The 8,268-nt window shown below is 39.4% G+C and overlaps 1 non-coding gene across 1 annotated transcript; it reads right to left on the reverse strand.

The window, feature by feature from the left end:
• Window positions 1-6,188: 6,188 nt before the first annotated feature.
• Trnan-guu (transfer RNA asparagine (anticodon GUU)) lies at window positions 6,189-6,262 on the reverse strand. Its single transcript has one exon. It is a non-coding gene; the product is annotated as a tRNA-Asn (tRNA).
• Window positions 6,263-8,268: the final 2,006 nt, after the last annotated feature.

Consider the following 8,268-nt stretch of genomic DNA (forward strand, 5'->3'; position numbering starts at 1 on the left):
CTAAAAACATTAAAAAAATTTCTTCAACAATCTATACATTAAAATACTCCCAAAAGTCAGCGTTTCATTTAACATGTATAAACATATTATATAAATGGACACTTTTCTTGTAATAGCTTAACATACGTACCTTCAATATTACAACAATGGCTCACGAAACAGTTAGCCTCTCAAAGCTGCCACAATCAAACTGACTGGAAATTCCGCTGCACCTGCCTAGTAGGTGCAGATGGTGACACACAAGGTCACAGGTGCGCCAACCGTCTATCTGTGTTTCTGGATTAGTTACATACGATTCGTCATCTTACCCCGTTCGCCAACTTACCCCGGTCTCCCCTACTTATGTTTTAATGTATGTGTCGCAAGGCACAAAATAAAACGAATTTCTATTTGATCTGACAGTTTGCTACTCATAGTAATTTTTTTTATTTCGTAATAGAAAAAAAAATACTTAAATTTTAGCAGAGTTTATTTTTGAAAGACTGCAAAGCTGTTTAAAGCCCACCAACATTCTATGTACGAGCCTATGTCTTCCCTAGAGCGCCTGTACTGCTTGATCTGTGCCAACAGACTACACGCACAAGAATATTTCCCTCGAATTTCAGCTTCTTAAATATATATTTTGTAGACTTTAACTTAATATGGACATTAAAAACCTTAATATCTGACATTTTTGTGTTCTATAACCCTAATTGAAAATATTAATAGAAAACCCTTGAATATTTGCGTTGGATTTGCACACATTTAATAATGATCTACTCGAGTATTAGGACTGTATTATCGCGTTTCAATTTATGGTGGTTTTACATTATGGAACTTTTCCGTCGCCTCCCGGCGGAATTTTCGATTATGGTAGTCTTACAGTAGGGTTGTCTTACAGTATGGCAGTCTGACAGAATGGCAGTCTTCCAGTATGGTAGTCTTCCAGTATAGCAGTCTACCGTCGACCCCCATCAAAACAGGAGGAAATGTGCCATAATGGAAAAATACAAAATTTTTATTTTTACCTATTTACCTATAACCTATTTTAGTAAACATTTCTTTCTATTAGTGCGCGATCTGTTGAGCTGATTTTTATGACTGGAACTACCGTCAGAAGCGCTATCTGTAACCTTTAAAGTTAACCTAAGAAACAGCTGGGGGGGGGGGGGGTTAACAGCGCTACCTAGCGATGTATTTTTCATGCTACTTCGAGAGAAAAGCAGCTGTACTTATTCCATGGAGTGTATGAGAAAATATGGCAGAATTCCGCCTCGTCCTTTAAAATTATGGCATTTTTCCGTTATGGTACTTTTTCGAAGAGGCCACGTGGAATACCGTCATTATGGTAGTTTTCCAGTATGGTAGTCTTCCGTCGCCTGCCACTGTAGCCGCACTAAAACTATCAGAAGTTTTTCTTTCTTTCAAATACGCCCCACTACTTGTCCCAATGCCTATTTCGGTTACCGGCGGAGAAATTGCTAAATTTTTCTTTGTTCCGCTGTAGCTGAGGCAAAAATGTTGTCCGTGGGCGCAGGTTGCGGCGAATCAAGTGTTCGGAGCTGCTGCAGGCGGGCGGATGTCCGTCGGGACGAGTTTCTGTTGCTTTCGCAGCCGCCGCGCCCCCATGACGAGCGGTTACCCGGGGCGACCTTGGGTCAGCCTCGTCGACCAAGTTTATTGGTAAAGGGGGGTGGGGAACGCTAGCACCAGGTGTCCAGGGTCACGTGTGCGTCAAAACTTTGTAGCACCGCCCTTGTATTCCCCGGTCGACTGGGTTTATTTCAGGCGCATGCGGGCCTACACTCCCAGCACAACCATAATCACAGTCAATCACAGTTTGAGGAAGCAAGCGCGCGTCCTGAATAGCCCTGGCCAAAATAGTCGATGAAGTCTCTGGCAGGCGACCGCCAATTGAAAAGGGGAACAATCTATTGCACATTATCGCAGTCTATAATGATCGATAATGTATTATTTTGCGAATAAAAATACGTGTCCCGTACGCCAGTTACAAATTATCCTGGGTCTTAGTAAATTTACAGCTATCTTCGTAAATTTTTCAGACACTGACTTGACTTACATTAAAAATGAATCCAAAAGAGAATTCATGGTATGTTAAGAAAACAATAAAAAATACTGGTATATAGTATTCGGTAAGAACGCACTCTTCTTTTGTTCACATTTCTTTAGAATGAAACATCAACTCGGAAGTCGAAAAAAAAAAGGCTTAGTTTATACGCCAATATTTTCAATTATGAAAAACACCTTAGTTTTAACAATAGATAGCACACAATTCGATTTGTTCAATTTTTATTATTTTTTCTGATGGTTTATTCGATGGTTTCTGATAGTTTTAGGATCGAATCGCGAATCACTTGTAACCCTTGCGCAACCCAGTAGTGGGTCGCGACCCGCCGTTTGGGAACCGCTGCATTAGAGACTAACGCCGGACAGCTCCAAGAATTTATGTGTTAAAAAACCTAGCGATGCTCTCATATGTATTAGTTAACATCAAACGTATGGGGTCTGACACGCCATGACGAATTTTTTTTTATTCTCTCGTCATTACTGTTAGTTAATGGCTAGCTCTGTAAATTAATTTCTATACCACTCTTTCATTTGTTGTTGTTTCACAAATATTGTCAAGAGATTTTTTTTCTTACCAAGGGTGATATTATTGCTGTAAAAAGTCACGCAAGTGATAAAAATTACAAACACTTTTGTACTATCACAAGGAAAAATCCTCGAAAACTCGGCTGTCTACGATATCTCTTGTAAAACTGCAAGGCAGAGCTTTGTGAAAAGTGCACATGATACAAAGCTTTGCCTTGAAGTTTTACAAGAAGTGATATCGTTGGGTTTCCAATGGACTTTCCTTGTAAGAGTAAAAAAAAAAAAATGTTTTTCCAGTATTACAGGCAAGAAAGCAAAATGACTTGGAACGTAAAGCAAACGAAGAAAACATCTGTGATGATTAGGCCTTCCCAATGTTCACTTTTTATTCTTCCAACTAAAAAAAAAAAAAAGTAACTCGGTAAACCTGGCTGCAGAGAACCAGCCGATATCATTCATTCATATCATAACACATTTTCCGAAAATTTCCGGGCCCCTGAATTAAACACGAACGAGAGATTTTGAATAAGTCATGAAGCGTTTTCTTAAAGGAACCGGATGAAAAAGTTACGAATGAAGAGAGCTGGTTTCGTAAACTTCGCTAAGATGTACCTATAAAAAAAATAGTTAAAGGAAAAGGAAAGAAAGAAAAAAAGGACCGTGAAATAATAAAACGAGCTGCAACCGAGGGATTGTCAATCACATGAATCCAGCAGCAAAAGACCGTGTAATTAGATTCTGTCGTGACCATAGACGGCCAATTGGTTGGGAAGAAAACTACGGCCTGAGCGTCCCGTTGTTTTCTTAAGCAGCGGGGCCGCAGTTGCAACGGAGAGGTTCATTAAAAATAGCGCACGTAACGAATAAAAAATGTTCTTATACTTTTTTTCTTTCTCTCTCTCTCTCTCTCTCTGTCTTACTCGTCAATGACGTCTTGGCTACGCGTGCCTTTTCATTTGAGCCACGAAAGTACGAGGAACGTCTTGGAACGCAAATGAAAAATAATGCCCGGTTCTGCCAGACCGTTCCTGCTGGCAGCCTGACGAACCACGTGTCATTTCCCATATAGTTATTTGAAGCAGAGGTTTCTCACGATTTGGTTTTTTTTTATTTTATTTTTTGGTCAAGGCATGGAAGAAGAAGAAGCTAAGTTATTGATTCCCGATACTTTGTTCGTCACGAAGCTGTAAATCAGCTGCTTAACAAGTCCGTAAATTTTTAAAATTTCCCCTTGTTAATATTTTATATGCCGTGCGAGGTATACTTAAAAATAAACTTGATTTAATGTAAGTTTACTTCTCCCCATTATTTTTTTATTTTCAATATACTTGCTATTGAGTATAAACGGAATTCTATTTTTTTTATTTGTAGACTGAATTGTTTATGTGGAAAAACCTGAAACGTCACTGAACACTGTATACATAATTTAGCTATTATTGTTTATACCGTCTCGTTTTTCGTAGAAGATCGACAGATCGCATGTAAGTAAATCGGCTGGTATTTTCAGAGAGATATGCTTAAATATAAAACAAAAACCAACTTGGTGTGAAAACTGCGCTGTAGTGTGTTTGAAACACATTTTTTGAAATGCTAATCACCCGGCTTCACATGAAAAGAAAGGAAAAAATCTCCAGGTTATGGGAGGATGCCTACTTCTGGATTTATTCGAAGCCCTTCAACTGGCTAAAATAGCACCCAAAATAAAGACTGCCTTGCGCGTAAAGGCTACTAGGCGTTTGATGCACGTGCCCACATCGGCCGTACAGTTTTTTTCCGGTTTCTTCCCTAATGAAAATAGCAGGTAACATAGGCCTATATAATTTAGGTGGGTGGGCTCATTAATGGTGTTTCCCTCCTTCTGGACACGTCACGCCCCAGAGCTCAAGATTGATAGAAAGTGCCTGATTACGAATAGCATTTAAGAGACATCGCACTTGTCTACTGGGATTTGTTTTCAAGGTTTCGTGTTCAACGTGCGTGTTTCGGACTGTGAAGAAAGGCTGAAAACGGGGTGTTTTTCACGTACATGTTTAGGCATGCATGAAAAATTCTAAACACAGGATTTGTAAGTAACATACTAGGGGAGGTGCAAGTAGTCTTTATCTTTCAATGTTCCAGCTTAAAGTAAAGTTACAGGATCAACACGGCTGCAAGTCCCGCAGAGATTGCGTTACCGGCGCGAGGACTGCAGGCCAGTTCTGTGCCCGCGGCGCAGTAGAGGCTGTGTGTGTGTGAGGCGTGCGAGGCGCGTGTTGTATGGACACCCCTGCCATCGCGTGACTTGTTCCCGGCCCGATGTCGGGGGCTTCTCTGCGCGAGATAACCATCTCCGGATACGCTTCCCGCGTGCCTGTTCGAACTTGTCGTGATTTGCCAGCGCGCGTGCGTGGGAGGGGCGGACGATGGCTTTGACAAGGCGGTTGGCTGGTGGGTGCGGCAAGGGGGGGGGGGGGGGAGGGAAGGAAGTGATTCACGTTGGGCCACAACACGTACGAACAGCAGGAGTTCTTCCCACGGGAGACAGACGTCAGCCTGCAAGCTGCCCGGAACGGCTCCCAGTGGTTTTTTTTGTTTTTTTTTTTTGGTTTCGTGTCTGATTTCCGTAAAAATAACCACTGTGATTATGGCGTTCGCACCGTGAATCACAGCTGTCGTGTGTCGTGGTCCGGTAAGTGCGTTATGAAAAAAATATATTTTGTTTCTTATATATAATTATTTTTGCACGTGATTTTAAATGTATGCATCATATAACCAAGTCATTATTTAAAGTTTTCATGAAATTTAAGGGAATTGTTAATGTGAAAGTCCTAAAATGAACTGGTAATTTAATCATGAGGTATACAGTTTTGTATTAACCGTTAGGATGAAACCTACGACTTAAAACTCTTTTTTCTTCTTCTGGTATATCATGTATTATTAACTTAATTATTATTAATTTTCCTGAAACACCGAAAGACTTTGATTTTTTATGGTTCAGGAAAACCTAATTTTTATTGATTTAATGAATTATATACTAGAAAAAAATTATTTGAACGAATGGTTAATCCAAAACAGCATACAATATTTATTTAATGCTTTCACTACATACATGCTAGAAGTGACATTTTCCTTCAAGTTCAGAAAAAAACATCAAATAACGACTTGTTTAGTTTAAAGAAAACTTTCATAAACAATTATGTATGGTTATACCATGAATGCATTTAAAATCATGTGCAAAAACACGACATTTTAAGAAACGAAATGATTAAGATATTACCCACTTACGCCTCAGTCCCACACATCATTAATTTTCTCCAAAACCGATGTATGTAGTAGAGCAATTCGAATAAACTTGGCAATGTACAGCTCTTACGTTTAAGACATTCCGTGCGACCAATAGAAGCCAAGTATTTGGTGGTGGTGGTGGTGTTGGTTGCCATGTTTATGTTTTTAAATACGTTAAAAATTGTTTCAAGCACAGGTATAACTAGTTTTCTATCATTACTTTTTTGGATTATATTACACAAAGATCATTCGTGTTAAAAAAAAATCATACTAGTTGGTTTGATACCACATACAAAACAGTGCTATGTATTTATTCAGGGACAAAACGTTTACGCCCCCGGGTGGGCTCGAACCACCAACCTTTCGGTTAACAGCCGAACTCGCTATCCGATTGCGCCACGGAGGCCACGTGGTTTATTTTCAAGTACATTTAATAACGGTTTCCTTGTTATCTTAGTTGAAGATAACGCACATCAAAGTGTAGACCATATCTGCCATAATAGCTGAAGACATTGGAATTCTAAATATTTTGTAACTAAGTAAGCACGTGCCAACACCACCACTGCGCACAAATATTTTTTTTACAAAACAAAATACGTCTTCAGTGGCTTAGCTTCTGGGTTGTATGTAGCCGCGTCAAAGGAGAATATATCACCGACGTTTCGGTCTACATTGCAGTCGCCATCATCAGGGTGGGGTTACACACTCAGGCAATGGCCGCGAAAACCTGCGATCTTTAAAAAAACACGTCTTCGTTTGAAAGTTTTTAAAGTTCTTATAAAATTGGTTTGAAAAAAAAAGTTTAAATTCAGTCTACCGTTTCACATTTACATAAGTGCAAAGACAAGAGAGCATCTCTTAAGTTTTATCAATTCTAGCGTAATTCTTCAGAAAATGAAACTGCTATAAGTTAGAATGATCATAGTTTATTATCATAGTTTATCTTGCTGGAATTCATACTTGAATCTGCTCTTAGTTGTGTTTTTTTTTTAAGAATGTGTGCATCCCTAGTCAAGCCGTAGTGAACTTGGTCAGCTAGGCAGGTTGCGAATCTACCAGGTGTAAGTCGTCTGGACATATTTCAAAATTTGTGCTCTGTTTCAAGGGGTGCTCTTGGCCTGAGAGTGCTGTGCAAACGCAACATTTTGTTTATTTTAACCATGCTCGTTAATAATCATTCCATATAATTCTATTACATCATACGGATACAGATTTAAGCGAAATGACATGAGAGAACCCCTCAGTTTAATCAACGAAGAGGGATGATGTTACCGGCCAAATTTTCTCAGATTTTATGTAGGCCTATACATCTTAGAAAATTCGGTTGGCAAAATTCACCCCCCTTCATTGATAAAACTACGAGATGCTCGCTTGTCATTGCACTTACATGTGTAATGGTAAACTGAAACATATTTGAAGTAAAACTTCTTTACTGAGAGGGTAACAATTTTCGAGCGTTACAAAAATTCCGATCGCACGAGGGGAATAGTTAGGTGGGGGAACCGGTAGAGAAGTAGAGTGCGTCAGCAGCGACGCCACTCCAACGTATGCATTAGTGGTCGAATGGGAAGACGGCAAAAAAAGGGGGAAGGGATAGGTACGTAGCGTAGCATGTTGTATGCTAGTTGTAACGGCCGGTAGGGGAGACGGCAGGGGAGAGGTAGAAATGACGCAGCGGCGACGCTACTGAATTCGCGTAACTCTGCTTGTATTTGTCTACTACTCAGTTTTCGTAACGGCTAAAGATTGACGCTGCCATATTTATTTTATTTTATTTTTAAGAAATCTACAATTTATTCATTCGTGTGGAAAAGAGATATTTATTTGTACAATTGAGTTTATAATTATCATTCATTTTTATGTGGTTAGTTTGGTCGAAAATGAAAATAATTTATCTCAAACTCTACCTAAAGGCAATAAGTTTCACTTCCGTCGTTACGTGGACTCCACCGGTTTTTTTCCAAACCGATTGTAAAAGAAGACGTGACTTATTGTTTAAAATTGTTGTATGCAATGGTGGTGAAATGCGTTAAATTAGTTATGAAGATATTTAGAATTTCAATGTATTACATTATATATGGTCTACACTTTAAGGGAAGCCTACAACTCACGTAGTTTCGGTTCCCTGTAAGAATTTCCGAAGATTTCCGAAGTTTTGCGTTTTGGTATTAACGCCACTTCAGCCACTAAACCAGAAGTTTCCAATGAAAACAAGCATGTTGTGAGTGACCTAACCTAACCTAACCCTTCGATTTTTTTTTTAATTTCAATTTTTGAGAGAAATCAGAAGTTGCACGAACGTGGTAGGGAACCGAAACTACGTGAGTTGTAGGCTTCCCACACTTTAATGTGGGGTAGCTTTAACTAAGACAGCCAATGTAATTACGTCCAACACATTGTAAACACAGGTCA

Source organism: Bacillus rossius, chromosome 12 (genome assembly GCF_032445375.1).
Source record: "Bacillus rossius redtenbacheri isolate Brsri chromosome 12, Brsri_v3, whole genome shotgun sequence".
Lineage (NCBI taxonomy): Eukaryota > Metazoa > Arthropoda > Insecta > Phasmatodea > Bacillidae > Bacillus > Bacillus rossius.